At 37.8% G+C, this 15,641-nt stretch overlaps 1 pseudogene; it reads right to left on the reverse strand.

Moving 5' to 3' along the window:
- Positions 1-3,693: 3,693 nt before the first annotated feature.
- Positions 3,694-4,620, reverse strand: LOC130852115 (olfactory receptor 13-like; annotated as a pseudogene).
- Positions 4,621-15,641: the final 11,021 nt, after the last annotated feature.

The following is a 15,641-nucleotide window of genomic DNA, read 5'->3' on the forward strand; positions in this document are numbered from 1 at the left end:
AAACTTGGGGGGAACTGGGCACAGTTACCAAGTTTTGAGAACATGTCCACCTGTGCTCCTACTCTATACATCCACTGTGAGAAGAAACACACATTTGGGAATACCAAAGTTGGCTCCTAATTGTATGAAATGCTAGGTGCATATTAGGCAATTTATAAATGTTGGGACCTTTTTTCTTTAACTTTTTTTTTTAGTGTTCCATGTGACCTGCAGAAAATGTGGAAATCAGGAAACTAACACATAAAAGAAAAACTGAAATACTGTGAAAACAATAGTTTAGGACATAGTTTTTATGTTCATTTGACCATCAGTTATAAAAAATAAAAAAATTTGAACTACGACAATAATAAATGAAATATAAATGTTTATGATACCAAAAAAACTTAACCATAGGGAGATGCATCATCTCAAAATTACATATGTTTTTTTATCTCATTTCAAGGTGACATAGCTTTTAACATGTGGACAACTTCTAAAAGTGGTCAGAGTAAAACACAACACATACAAAACATATATGTATACAAAGGAAAATAACATACATAATACAGTCAGCTTTTAATTGCAATAAGTATGTTTTCAAATATTTATATTATCTGTCAGCATTGGGCATTTTTTGTCAGCACTGGACATTTTCTGTAATCACTGGTCTTATTTTAACCTGCATCTATAACCATTATGATTATAACAAGGTCCACTAAGATTTGAACATAACTTCTGTTTGAAAGTTGAATAAGTAAAAATCAACACATTGGTAATATAAACACTTCCCAAATTAAATTATCTTAATAATTCATTTGCAAATTGGTGGCTTTTAACTGATGAAATAAATATCCAAGTCAATAATGAACCTGTCTTCAGAAAGCCATGACAGGTTTGGAATTTATGGGAAATTACAATTGTAAAATATTATTGACTGTATTTCTGGGATAATTACGTGTTAAAAAGTCAAAAGTTCAGTGTTTCATTTGGAATCCTGAAATATGGGAAATTGAAGAGGCAGAATTTGCTTACTGAGCACAGCTTAAGACATAGAAACTTCATTTTGGAGACACCTGGTTTCTGATTAGGAGAATTGTGATCTATTGGGGAGGGGATTTATTCTAGTTTTAGAAAATACCCTTCAATATTATTCAGTTGCATTTGCTCTGATTCTAGGCTCATTGATCCATGTCCTTATGTTTTATTCATTTCTCAGATTTTTGGAAGGAAAATCGGGGAATCTTGGGTAACGGGTATAGGGACTCCTTTTCCTGGGAATAAATACCCTCTATTCTAAAGGTTCAGATTGGCATCTAGGTTAACCATGGTTATCTTGTAAGTTTTGTGAGGGTCGGTCAGTTTTTTTTTTCTTTAATTATAAATTTATTTATTTATGTATTTTTATTTATTGACTGTGTTGGGTTTCGTTGCTGCGCGCGGGCTTTCTGTAGCTGCAGAGAACAGGGGCTACTCTTTGTTGTGGTGCGCAGGCCTCTCAGTACAGTGGCTTTCCTAGCTGTGGAGCACAGGCTCTAGGCACGTGGGCTTCAGTAGTTGCAGAGCATGGGCTCAATAGTTGTGGCTCTCGGGCTCTAGAGTGCAGGCTCAGTAGTTGTGTGGGCTTAGTTGCTTCATGGCATGTGGGATCTTCCTGGACCAGGGATTGAACCTGTGTCCCCTGCATTGGCAGGTGGATTCTTAACCACTGCGCCACCAGGGCAGCCGGGTCTGTCAGTTCTTCAGTGACCATAACCTCCCAGTGAAGAAGCCCCACACCAGATAAACACAGATGCTCAAATTATGATTTCATAGTCTGATCATCAGGATTCCCATAGAAATGGGTAGAACACTATTTTTTGACTTTATAAGTATAAACTTTATTAAGGACTAAATATTAACCCCATTAAACATTAAACAAAAACACTGATCCCTTTATTGAAATGATGGTATTTGTTCCATGATGTAAAACACTTTGATGCAATTAAGTAGTTTCTCTTAATCCCCCAAATTCTTAATTGTTCATCAGGGCTTAATTTCACTAAAGCTTGATAGAACTTACTTCTTCAATTTACTCTGGGGTTTAATTTACAACCAAAAGATTTCTATAACTGTGCTTAAAAGCCTTTACTTATCTCCAAGATTTATTGCTTTTCAAGTAGTTGAGACTTGACTATATTCCAAAATAACATTTAGAAAAACATAATTTGCAAAAGATATAATTTACGTTATACCTCTTAAAAACAGTGTTATTTTCTTCCAGCAGTAGAAAAACCAAGTCAAAAAATTCCTAAAGTTTTGTCTATGTGTTTAGCCATGAAATACTTAGAATTTTTTTCATTAGGAGGAAATTTTTGTAACTGCAAAAACACCTCACTTAACCCTTTGCCTTCTGAGATTCTAGTAATATATATGGCACTCTGTATAGAGTGTCAGGAAATTCTTGTTTGTGTGGCTATCACTTGAGATTTTTTCATTGCAAGAATAACCAATGAATAATAAATCATGTCCTTTCCCTATTTTGTTTGCTCTTAATCTCCAAAGGATCAACTAGCGCCTTGGGCATTCTATTTTTATTCATTTCTGTTTTATCCATCATATTAATCATGTACCTGTACCTGTGAACATTCTCTTATAGAACTTCTCCCATGTCTCCATTTCCTAAGCCCAATAATTAAAATTTCTAAAGCTTATACACCATGTAGGTAATTGGCTTTGCAAATTCTTCCAGATTCCTTTGAGACACTTGTTTTTCTCTTGAAAGCCTCGAGACAGAAAAATAGATTGATTTCATGCAGTGGGTAAATAGGAAAATGTATACAGAATAAATTTTTTAAAATCTCAGATGTAGAAGACTATGAAATTGAATGAGGTCATCCCCTGAGATATATCTTGGAATACTTACCCAAGATGAAGCAGAGAGTTGGATTTATTATCTCCAGATGATCCAACATTGAAGAGTAGGGATAGTGACCTTCACTTTCTGTACCCAGAGAGAGCACAGACCCTCACAGGCTAATCTAGGGTTCTGTGGTTAGACCTACATCTTCTTTAGAGGCTTGCTTTTCAGGAACAAAAAATCATTTTGCTCTAGAGGATAGTTACAGGAAGTATTCACAATGAGTCAATCAATATCAAGATCTCCTGTTCTAGTAAACGTCTAATTAAGCGTTACGAAAAAATTTCATGTGACCAAGTAAGTTTGGAAAACACTGGCTAAAAATTGGATAGAATTCTTCTTTATTTAACATAGGAATTTTTATAATTTTTACTATGATAACTTGAATTGTGAGCCCCCTAAAACGGGACATGCAATATGCAATAATTCTCAAACTTATTTGACCACAGAATTTATTTTTAAAGCCCTCTTAAGGGGCTGGAGATTTGAGGAAAACATTTTGGGAGATGAGGTGCTGCAACATAGCTTGATGAAGAAACTATGAAGAGTATTATCCTAGATCTGTGGCTTCCAATTACTGGTTCATAACATCCCATAGCATCACAATTTGCTGTTGATAATATTTGGACAATGGTAATATCTAAAGGTGTAGATTTCTAAAATACTTCCCACATCTACTGAATCAGTAACCTAATGGTGGGTCAGGAGATAGCTTTGTTTTGAGTAAGAGTCTCAGGTAATCTTATGCTGGGTTGGGTTTGGGACCTCTTGAGATAATACCCTCCTAGGTCACTGTCAACCCTGATGCCATCATCTTTTCATAAAGCTCTCTCTATTCCCAGCACTCTCTTCAAGGCATTCGTTACTGCTGAATTCCTAAGAGTATAGATCAGGGGGTTGAGCATGGGATTGAAAAGGCTGTGAAAGGCAAGAGATATGTCTTCTGTTCCTTGGGGTCCCTACTTCGAGGCCCAACATACATGATAATGCCATAAAAGAGTCCAACCACACAGAGGTGGGAGGAGCAGGTGGAGAAGGCTTTTCTTTGACCTTCCCCAGACTGGATCCTAAGGATGGCACAGAAGATGCACGTATATGAGATTACGATTGAGGAGAGGGGCCCCCTGAGCACAGAAATCGCTCCGGCGAACACCACAGTTTCATTGATGTGTGTATCTGCACAAGCAAGTTTGAGAACAGCCATGATTTCAAAGAAAAAGTGATTGATTTTCTGGGATAGACAGAAGGGTAAGGGTAAAAGTAACACTAGATGAACAAAAGACAGAAGGACTCCAATGGTCCAGGAAATCACCACCAAGCATGATGCAGACTCTCCAGCGCATGACGGCTGAATATTGGAGGGGGTGGCAGATGGATGCATACTGATCATAGGACATCACCACCAGGAGAAGACATTCTGTGACAGCAGATATCAAAAAGAGAAAGGTCTGTGTGATGCAGTCAGCAAAGGAGATGGGCTTGGCTGAATTCAGGAGGTTTACCAGCATCTGCAGCACAGTGTTGCAGGCATAGGCTATGTCAACAATGGCCAGGTGTGAGAGGAAGAAGTACATGGGGGTGTGCAGTCTGGAGTCCAGTGAGATGAGCCCCAGGAGGACCCCGTTCCCCAGCAGGGCGAAGACATAGAACAGAGAGAAGAGCCCAAAGAGAAACATCTGCATCGTTGCACCAAGGGGAAATCCCAATAGGGTGAACTGTGTGATAGATGTCATATTGTCTCCCATATCCCTATGACAGAGGAAATTGAGTGAATGTCCATGGTTAAAGAGAAGTCTTTGAAAATAACTTATGTCCACTTATACCTTCCTGTGGTATATACAAGTGTTCAGAAATACTTTCAGTGAATTTTTGTGTTTTTTAAATGAATATTTGAAGAATTTATTTGGTAACCCTAAAATACATACATACATACATACACATAAACACATATATACATATATTTCCCTTCTTGTTGTCAAGTTTTTACAGAGGCGAATTTTTCAAAATATTGGGCTGGCCAAAAAGTTCGTTCGGGGTTTTCAGTATGATATTAAGGTGTTACAGAAAAACTCGAATGAACTTTTTGGCCAGCTCAATAAATTTGTTGCCACATGTTAATTGAATACATAGTTTTTGTTTCATTCAGTGAGCTACCTCATATCCTTCAAATAAATTCTGCTTTTCTTTGCTTATATTAGAGTTATTTCTGTTCTTTTTCAAAAACTATGACCCTTAACTGATGCACATGCTAAAGTCCTTAAACTGCAATATGTCTAATCTTGAGTTGGAAGGGCTCATCAAGGACAGGGTATACTAAGGGTAGGTCTACCATTTCCCAAATATACCATTAGCCATTAACCTCTAAATGCCTGTTGAAGCACACTTTCCACTCCTGCATCTATTTTTGCCCCTACAGCTCATATTGCACAAAATCTCTTCTTGTTCAAATATAATGACTTATTTTCAGCATAATATCTATTTTTCATATTTAGGTTTTTACAATATTCAGACGAACATTTATATGAATGACTGAATAGATTTGTACTGTGTTGTTTATCTAAACACAAAAACAGAGTCAGTAACTTTGTTAGATTTTGACTCAATATTGATAAACACTCTAGAAATACCAGTTTTAGACACTGTCTCTGCAGCTCGAGGACTTCTATGAGGGGTGCTGCAGAGGGGTCTCTAAATTCCTTGAGAGACTGAACTAAATCATCTTTCTTACTCTATGATTCCATAACTAGAATGTAAGTATAAGCATAATATCACCCTTCTTGCTTAAATTTTATTCCCATTTTTAATGCAAGATCATCTTGTCTTGGAGAAAGCAAGTGTGAGCAATAATTCTCAGTTGAAATGGCTATAAAAGTATCAACCCACTTAAAAATCATCCAGTTTGACTCGTTACTCTGCTATTGTTATTCCAATGATGTGTCATGTCCAGAAGGTTGAAAATAAAATAATTTGGTATTTATTGATTTCCTATTATGTACCTTCCACTGTTCTGAGGGTGGAGTTATCAATGATAGGAACTCTGAGCTCATTCTCACTGCTCAGACTCTGGCCTCAAAATACTGCACATAAATAAATATTATACACTTATCCAATAACTCTGAATATTCATCCCTATATATTTAGATATTTGACTTCCCTCTGTATGTGATACTTTAAGCCTAGGGTTTTGTTTTTTTTTTTTTTTGATGTATTTTGCGGGCTTTTTCTAGTTGCGGTGCACAGGCTTCTCATTGCAGAGCACAGGCTCTAGGTGTGCGGGCTTCTGTAGCTGTGGCTCGTGGGCTCCAGAGCACAGGCTTTGTAGTTACGGTGCATGGGCTTAGTTGCTCCATGGCATGTGGGATCTTCCCGGACCAGGGATTGAACCTGTGTCCCCTGCATTGGCAGGCAGATTCTTATCCACTGTGCCACCAGGGAAGTCCCCAAGCCTAGTATTTTTTAATAAAAAAGTATTGGCCTTTTTTGCTAATAACATTTACCAAAAAGTCACGTGCACTTATCTCCTTACCTTAAAAATAGCTACCAGTAAAAAAAAAAACCCATTCATATATTGATTATATTAATATATCGATATATTGCTTAATATCATATTTTACTCAGCCTACTGTTTATGCTATGAGTGAGAAAAATTTGAACATTAATGAATATATACTTTTGCATGATATTGAAGAGAAACAGTGAAAGCTAACAGGCAATAAAAATGATGTTAAAATATATTTGACCAGAACTCACAAAGGCAATGAAGAAACTTGTGTATCTAGGGGTGACTGTTGTGTAAGGACCCCACAAAATCTTCACGCAGGAAAAGCAAACATACCTGCTGTGGCTAAATTTCCTGATGGTGCTGAAAGTCTTGCTCCTCCTCTGAGAACTGCCAAGGAAGGATCTCGGCTTTTCATGTTGCCTAAGAGAAGAGAAGGCTTTATTCATTTATTATATCCACAAGGCACCTTCCCAGTTATCATGAGGGCTTATGCTCCCTGTAATGACATAAAGAAGCCAACCACTGTTCCCCTTTTGAGGCTGAAGAAGATTGGCAGTCTCTCTCTCTCTGAGGATGCCAGAGAAATAGTGGAATCTTTAGAGGTTAAGATAAGAACAGGTAGTACCTTCATAATTAAAAAGATACACACATATTAAGTTATACTCTGGTGACCCCATGAATATTACAGCTACCCAAATACAGAAATTTGTTATAGTTTCATGAAATTTTGTGTTGTTCCGGCTCCCAAGCTTTCAAGAGGCACTTGGGAGGTGCAGAGATTCATTCCTGGTTATTGTTTGACAGTGAAATAGAAACGATGTTAATTCCCGAAGCCATATTTCTTTTAGTGTACGTAGTCTTGTTTCCCAACTATCATGAACCTTGTGGGAGAATAAAAAGGTCTTAACCACTAGATCATTTTAGACAGCAACTCAGAACCTATATCCTTGAGCACAGATCTGGAAGTGTGTGGGCATCCCTGTTAGGGTTTCACATTGGAAATGCCGCATGGCTTGTTGATCTGTCTGGAGGATGAATGAATACAGCACAAGGGATAAGTAAAGCTTACTTTTGAAAAATTTCCCTTTTTGATAATTTCGGATCCTGCCCTCATGGGAAAGATAGAGCTCTGTAAAAGCACAGGGCCAGCTCCTGTCCTCTTTGCCCTTATGGTGGGGCTGAGTATGTGAATTCTACCTATCAGAGTAGGCATTACTACTCTCACAGTGTATACTGAGGGAATACAGTATTCCAGTCCTTCAGGGTGTTATCAACAATCCGGTGCCTTAAATCTATGTGTCAGGTTACAATTTCTATTGGGTCTACACGTTCTGAGCAATACAATATGTGTCGGAACCAGTGAATCCCTTGGTCATCTGCCCTTTGTCGCTTCTCTTGCTGTGAAATGGGCTTATTGGACTGAGGTGATACCATGTGAGAAACTATCAGAAATCAGATAATCTAAGAGCCCTCCAACAGAGGTTACTGATCAAGATACCACAGACAAGAAAGGGAAAGTCATATTTGCAATGTATATCATCTGCTCTCACAAAGAATCATTGCCCTTTACAGCGTGGAAGGAATCAGCATGCCACCAACTGACTTATTGGTCTCCTTAAGAGGAAGGTACCATACTGAGGGCCCAGCATTGGTCTTTGCAATTAACAGAACAGATATTCAGCACAGTAGAGCAGCCTTGGCGAGGGGCAGACTGTCCTGGTGCAAAACCTCCATCCCCGTTGCCATGCTTACTGCATTTGTGTGCTCATTGTGTAATCACTGGAATGGCTGAAAGCAGAGGCTGGCTGACATCTACTGAGTCATCCTGTACCTGGCTGTTTAATGCCTCTTGTGCAATGATGTCTCTGGTTGGCATGAATGTGGGATGTACAGTTTCATGCACTTTGTGTACCATCCCATGTCTTTTTCCCATACCTCCATTCACCCAATATTTCAACTGTGCTCCTTCCAGATCCATGATCAGCCAATCAACCCATTTTCCATTTTCCAGGAGTCTATGAATATTCTTATCTCAGGAAACTTCTCTCTCTACAGAATAGATGAATAATTGAATGGCTAGCCATGGGCAATGACAAATTTACCTTCATTAATTACCTTTAAGGCCTGACACCTGAGAGTTACATATATTGCACCAATATATCTAGCCAAATAATCCTTGTATCAGGACTTTTTTCCTAAACTGTCAACTGATTGTAAGAAATCTCTTGGAGAACATACACGTGAGTGCTCACACATGCATGCACGCACACACACACATAATGTTAGAGGGAGGCTTCAGTATATAGTTGATGTGGGGATCTGGGCCAGCTGTCCATCTAGCTTACATTTGTCTTGTGCACTTGCTCTTGTCCTAAGTTATACCACATTCAGTATGTGACGCATGGTTGCTATGATCACTCTCTCTTATGATATGGTGGGTCTGATAGCATCTCAGTTCAAGACAGGCAACTCTGGATTTATAGTAACTTGATGCTCTTTGATTAGGCTCTACCAAGTCTCAGTAATATGCAATATGTGAGGAATAGCATTGTGAAAGCTGTATTGTCTTCTGCTGTAGATGGAAAGTCCTGATGCAGAGACCCTGTGGTCCATCCCATGATTCACCTATTGGGGCTACCAGAGACATCTTTATCTACCAGAGATACCTTCAGATCCATGTGGTCTGTCGGTCAAAAGTTCCAAGTTCTAGAGCTATAAATATTAAGTATATAGTTCAATGAATTTTCATATGTTGATACAAGTGTGTAAGTACCCTCCAAAGTATAGAACATCTCCATCACAAGATAAAATTCCTGTGATCCCCTCACTGCTAGAAATCACTTTCCTACTCTGAGGTAACCACTATTCTGACTTCCTTCACACAGATTAGTTTTGCCTGTTTTTGAACCTCATATAAATAAATTACTCAGTATGGATGCTTCTGTGTCAGTTTCTTTGACCCAATATAGTGTTTTTGAGATTCACCCATGTTGTTTGTGTATCAGAAGTTTATTCTTTTTATGCTGTGTGATTTTCAATATGAACTTTCCAGAATTCGTTCATCTATCCTACTGTTCATGGATATTTGGGTTATTTCTAGTTTTTGGCTATTGTGACTTAACTTTCTATTAATATCCTTATACATATTTTCACTGGGTCTATAGCAAGGAATAAAATTACCCAAAATGTTTATTTTTAGTAGATATTGCCAAACAGTTTTCCAGTGTGGTTTTATAATTTTACATTCCTACCAGCACTTGGTATTAATTTTGTAATTTTAACCATTGTGGTGTTTCTCTGTGGTTTTATTTATATGAGGGTGAGTAAAAAATTATCTCCACTCTGCAAGTAGAATTTATAGAATTTTTAATATAACTGGAGTGCAGATAATTTTTGACTTACCCTTGTATTTTATTGATGACTAATTGTATTGAACACATTATCATATGCTCATTGACCTTTTGGATCTCCTTTTGTGTGAAGTACCTGTTCAAATCTTTCATCCAATTTTTAATTGAGTTTTTTTCCCTCATTGATTTCTAGGCATTCTTTAGAGTCTGGACATAAGTATTTGTTGAATATAGGTACTGAGGATATTTTTTTCCAGAATGTGGCTTTCCCATAGGTAACATGTCTCAAAACTATGATACAATATCATAATCAGGATATTGTCAAGATGTATAACATTTTCATTAGCTCAAAAATTTCTCATGTTGCCTTTTTCTAGCCACATCCACTTCCCTCCTACCCTCACTCAGTCTTTAACTACATATCTGTTCTCCATTTCTATAATTTTGATATTTCAAAATTGTTACATAAATGGAATCATACAGTATATAATCTTATGCTTTTCTTCACTTAGCAAATTCTCTGGAGACTCCTCTAGATTAATGCATGTACCAGTGATCTGCTCCTTTGTATTGCTGAGAAGTATTCTATGGCATAGATGTGTCCCAGTTTATGCAACAGTTCACCCATTGATGGACATCTGGATTGTTTCAGTTTTGAGCTATTACCAAAAAAAAAGCTGCTATAAATATACATGCAAAGGGTTTTTTGGGGGTGGGGATGTATGTGTTTGTATAAAGATAAGACTTTGTTTTCCTAAATTTGATTTTTGGTAATTTTAATTACGAATTAAATTTTCTTAATTCATATTATAGGATTACAGGGTTATGCAAATTATCTATTCATATTGGCTAAGTTGTGATAGTTTTTTTTCTTTTTTTTTGCTTTTTAAGAACTTTTATTGAGATACAGTTAACAGACAATAAACAGCATATATCTAGAGTGTACAATTTGGTATCCCAATCTCTCAATTCATTCCCCCCCCAACCCTCCCCGCTTTCCTCACTTGGTGTCCATATGTTTGTTCTCTACATCTGTGTCTCTATTGCTGCCTTGCAAACTGGTTGATTTGTACCATTTTTCTATAGTCCACATATATGTGTTAGTATACGATATTTGTTTTTCTCTTTCTGACTCATTTTACTCTGTATGATAGTCTCTAGGTCCATCCATGTCTCTACAAATGTCCCAGTTTGTCTACTAACTTTGGGTTTTGTTTGCTCTTTCTCTAGTTTCTTTAGGTGTAAGGTTACATTGTTTATTTGGGATTGTTCTTGTTTCTTGAGGTAGGATTGTATTGCTATAAACTTCCCTCTTAGAACTGCCTTTGCTGCATCCCATAGGTTTTGGATCATTGTGTTTTCATTGTCATTTGTCTCTAGGTATTTTTTGGATTCCTCTTTGATTTCTTCAGCGATTTCTTGGTTATTTAGTAGCATATTGTTTAGCCTCCATGTGTTTGTGTTTTTTACAGTTTTTTTCCTGTAATTGATTTCTAATCTCATAGCGTTGTGGTCGGAAAAGATGCTTGATACGATTTCAATTTTCTTGAATTTACCAAGGCTTGATTTATGACCCAAAATGTGATCTATCCTGGAGAATGTTCCATGTGCACTTGAGAAGAATGTGTAATCTGCTGTTTTGGATGTAATGTCCTATAGATATCTGTTAAATCAAGCTGATTTATTGTGTCATTTAAAGCCTGTGTTTCCTTATTAATTTTCTGTGTGGATGATCTGTCCATTAGTGTAAGTGGGGTGTTAAAGTCCCCCACTATTATTTTGTTACTGTCCATTTCCTCTTTCATAGTTGTTAGCAATTGCCTTATGTATTGAGGTGCTCCTATATTGGGTGCATATATATTTATAATTGTTATCTCCTCTTCTTGGATGGATCCCTTGATCTTTATGTAATGTCCTTTCTTGTCTGTTGTAACATTTTTTATTTTAAAGTCTATTTTATCTGATATGAGTATCACTACTCCAGCTTTCTTTTGATTTCCATTTGTGTGGAATATCTTTTCCATCCCCTCACTTTCAGTCTGTATGTGTCCCTAGGTCTGAAGTGGGTCTCTTGTAGACAGCATATATATGGGTCTTGCTTTTGTATCCATTCAGCCAGTCTGTGTTTTTTGGTTGGTGCATTTAGTCCATTTACACTCAAGGTAATTATCAATATGTATGTTCCTATTACCATTTTCTTAATTGTTTTGTTTTTGTTTTTGTAGGTCCTTTTCTTCTCTTATGTTTCCTGCTTAGAGAAGTTCCTTTAGCATTTGTTGTAGGGCTGGTTTGGTGGTGCTGAATTCTCTTAGCTGTTGCTTGTCTGTAAAGCATTTGATTTCTCCATCAAATCTGAATGAGATCCTTGCTGGGTAGAATATTGTTGGTTGTAGGTTCTTCCCTTTTATCACTTTAAATACATCGTGCCACTCCCTTCTGGCTTGCAGATTTTCTGCTGAGAAATCAGCTGTTAACCTTATGGGAGTTCCCTTCTATGTTATTTATCATTTTTCCCTTGTTGTTTTAATAACTTTTCTCTGTCTTTAATTTTTGTCAATTTGACTTGGCCTATTTCTCCTTGGGTTTATCCTGCCTGGGACTCTCTGTGCTTCCTGGACTTGGGGAGCTATTTCCTTTCCCATGTTAGGGAAGTTTTCAACTATAATCTCTCCCAATATTTTCTTGGGTCCTTTCTCTCTCTCTTCTCCTTCTGGGACCCCTATAATGCAAATGTTGGTGTGTTTAACATTGTCCCAGAGGTATCTTAGGCTGTCTTCAGTTCTTTTCATTCTTTTTTCCTTATTCTTTTGTGCATCAGTGATTATCACCATTCTGTCTTCCAGGTCACTTATTCGCCCTTCTACCTCAGTTAATCTGCTATTGGTTCCTTCTAGTGTATTGTTCATTTCAGTTATTGTGTTGCATATCTCTGTTTGTTTGCTCTTTAATTCTTCTAGATCTTTGGTAAACTTTTAGATCTTTGCATCTAGTCTTTTTTCAAAGTCCTGGATCATCTTCACCATCATTATTCTGAATTCTTTTTCTGGAAGGGTGCCTATCTCCTCTTCATTTAGCTGTTTTTCTGGGGTTTTATCCTGTCCCTTCATCTGGTACAAAGTCCTCTGCTTTTTCATTTTCTCTGTCTTTCTGTGCCTGTGGTTTTCAGTTCCACAAGACAAAATACTGCTGATACTGCTTGATACTGCTGTCTGCCTTCTTGTGGAGGAAGCTATCTAGGAGGCTTGTGCATGCTTCCTGATGGGAGGGACTGATGGTGGGTGGGGCTGGGTGGGCAGAGCTCAGTAAAACTTTAATCTGCTTGTCTGCCAATGGGTGGGGCTGTGTTCCCACCCTGGTGGTCGTTTGGCCTGAGGCCACTTAGCACTGGAGCCCACAGGCTGTTTGGTGGGGCTAATGAAGGACTCTGGGAGGGCTCACACCAATGGGCACTTCCCAGAACCCCTGCCACCAGTACCCTCATCTCCTCGGTGAGCCACAGCTGCCCTCCATCTCTGCAGACAATCCCCCAACACCAGCAGGTAGGTCTGGTTCCATCTCCTATGGGGTCACTGCTCCTTCCCCCTGGGTCCTGGTGAGCACACTTTTTTTGTGTGCCCTCCAAGGGTGGAGTCTCTGTTTCCCCTAGTCCTGTGGAGGTCCTGCAATCAAATCCCACTGGCTTTCAAAGTCTGATTCTCTGGGGATTCCTCCTCCCGTTGCTGGACTCCCAGGTTGGGAAGCCTGATGTGGGGCTCAGAACCCTCACTTTGGTGGGTGGACTTCTGCGGTATAACTGTTCTCCAGTTTGTGAGTCACCCACCCAGCATTTATGGGATTTGATTTTAACGTGATTGCGCCCCTCCTACCATCTCATTGTGGCTTCTCCTTTGTTTCTGGATGTGGGGTGTCTTTTTTGGTGAGTTCCAGTGTCTTTCTGTCAATGATAGTTCAGCAGTTAGTTGTAATTCCGGTGCTCTTGCAAGAGGGAGTCGTGATAGTTTTTTGAGGAAGTGTTCCATTTAGTCTAAGTGGTCAAATTTGTATGTGTAGAGTTGTTTCTAATTTCCTTTATTATACTTTGATGTCTGGAGTGATGTCCTCTTTCATTCTGATATTTTTATGTTGTGTCTTTTCCTTATTAGTCCTGCTAGAGGTTTCTAAATTGTATTGATTCTTTAAAAGAAACAGCTCTTTGCTCACTGATTTACTGATTTTTTTTTACTTTAAATTTCAGTGTTTTCTGATCTTATTTTCATTAATTCCCACCCTCTGCTTGCTTTGAATTTATTTTGCTCTTCTTTTTCTAGGTTCTTGAAGTAAAGACATCTATTATTCATTTGAGACTTTTCCTCTTTCCTAATGTACACATTTATTGGTATGTTTCCCTCTCTGAACGTTAAAATGTTGTGCTTTTATTTTCATTCAGTTCAATATATTTTCTTTATTTCCCTTGAGATTTCTCCTTTTTGACTCATAGATTATTTAAAAGTGTATTTTAAAATTTCCAAATGTTGGAGATTTTTCTTTTTTACATTGATTTCTAGTTTGATTCCATTGTGGCTGAAGAATTTATTCTATATGATTTTTATTTCTTTCAAATTTGTTGAAGTGTTTTTTATGGCCTAGAATAGATCTATCTGTTCCATCAGCACTTGAAAAGAATGTGCATTCTGTTGTTGTTTTATAAATTTTATGGAATGTTCTATAAATGATGATTAGATTCTTTTGGTTGATGGCACTGTTGAGTTCTTCCATATTCTTGCTGATTTTCTCTCTAGTCGTTCCATCAGTGGTTGAAATGGGGGTGCTAAAGTCTCTAACCACATGTGGGTTTGTCTACATTTTTGATCACATGTTTTGAAGCCCTGTTGTTTGGTGATACACATTTAGTATTGCTATGTCTTCTTGGTGGATTAAACCTTTTATTATGTAATATTCCTCTTTGTTTCTAAATATTCTCCTTGCTTTATCTCATATAGCTACTCCCGTTTTCCTTCCATTAATGTTTACATGAAATACCTTTTTCTGTTCTTTTAAGTCCGCCCACCTATGTTGTTATACTTGAAATGAGTTTCTCACGGACAGCATTCAAGAAACAGATAGAAGAAAGGGTCATGGTTTTGAATACACTCTGTCATTCTCTGGCATTTTTTTAAAAACCAATCTCTGCCCCATTTGGCTGGGTCTGAACTCTAACATCTTACCAGGAATTTGCTAGTTTCAGATTATCTGTTCTGCTTTCAGTCTCCCGGCTGCTGCTTTCTACCAGGTCTCTCCTTAGCCTATTTTCACAAATATAAGGAGTTAACTAGGAAACAAATGATATTTTAACATGGATATTTCTAGGATTCTCTCTCTTTTGCTCTCCCCATATGGACACTGACCCTCAGTTCCTCACTGATCCAGCAGCCTTGCACTCTAATCATTGCTTCCTCTGGTCACCAAGATCACCGATCCCTGCTTGGGTTCATTAGTCCTGTACAAAGTCCAGGAAAATGCCTTCCCGAGAGAGCCTGGGTCAATATGTCCACTTCATATGCATCCCCTCCATTTCAACAACTGCCAAAAGTTGTTTTCTATATGTTGTTGAGACTGTATAGTTGTTTATGGTGGGAGGGTGAATCTGATACCAGCTATTTTGGTGTAGTCAAGACACATACTAATTTATTTTTAATGTGAGTCTATGAAATCTTTTCCTTGCACTTAAAATTTTAATTAAAATATGGTAGTTACAAGATTACTGAAGGAAAGGGGTTTTAATGATTTGGATAATGAAAAGGCAGAAGCTTCAGGGAAAACCTTGTCAAGAGGTATAAAAATAAAAGGAAAGTGAGATTAGAGAATAAATGTGCCTTTAATTACGCATGTTGTAAAACATAAATGGGAGACTAAAAGAGAGAATGTAGGTGCGAGG

Source organism: Hippopotamus amphibius, chromosome 4 (genome assembly GCF_030028045.1).
Source record: "Hippopotamus amphibius kiboko isolate mHipAmp2 chromosome 4, mHipAmp2.hap2, whole genome shotgun sequence".
In the NCBI taxonomy this organism is placed as follows: Eukaryota; Metazoa; Chordata; class Mammalia; order Artiodactyla; family Hippopotamidae; genus Hippopotamus; species Hippopotamus amphibius.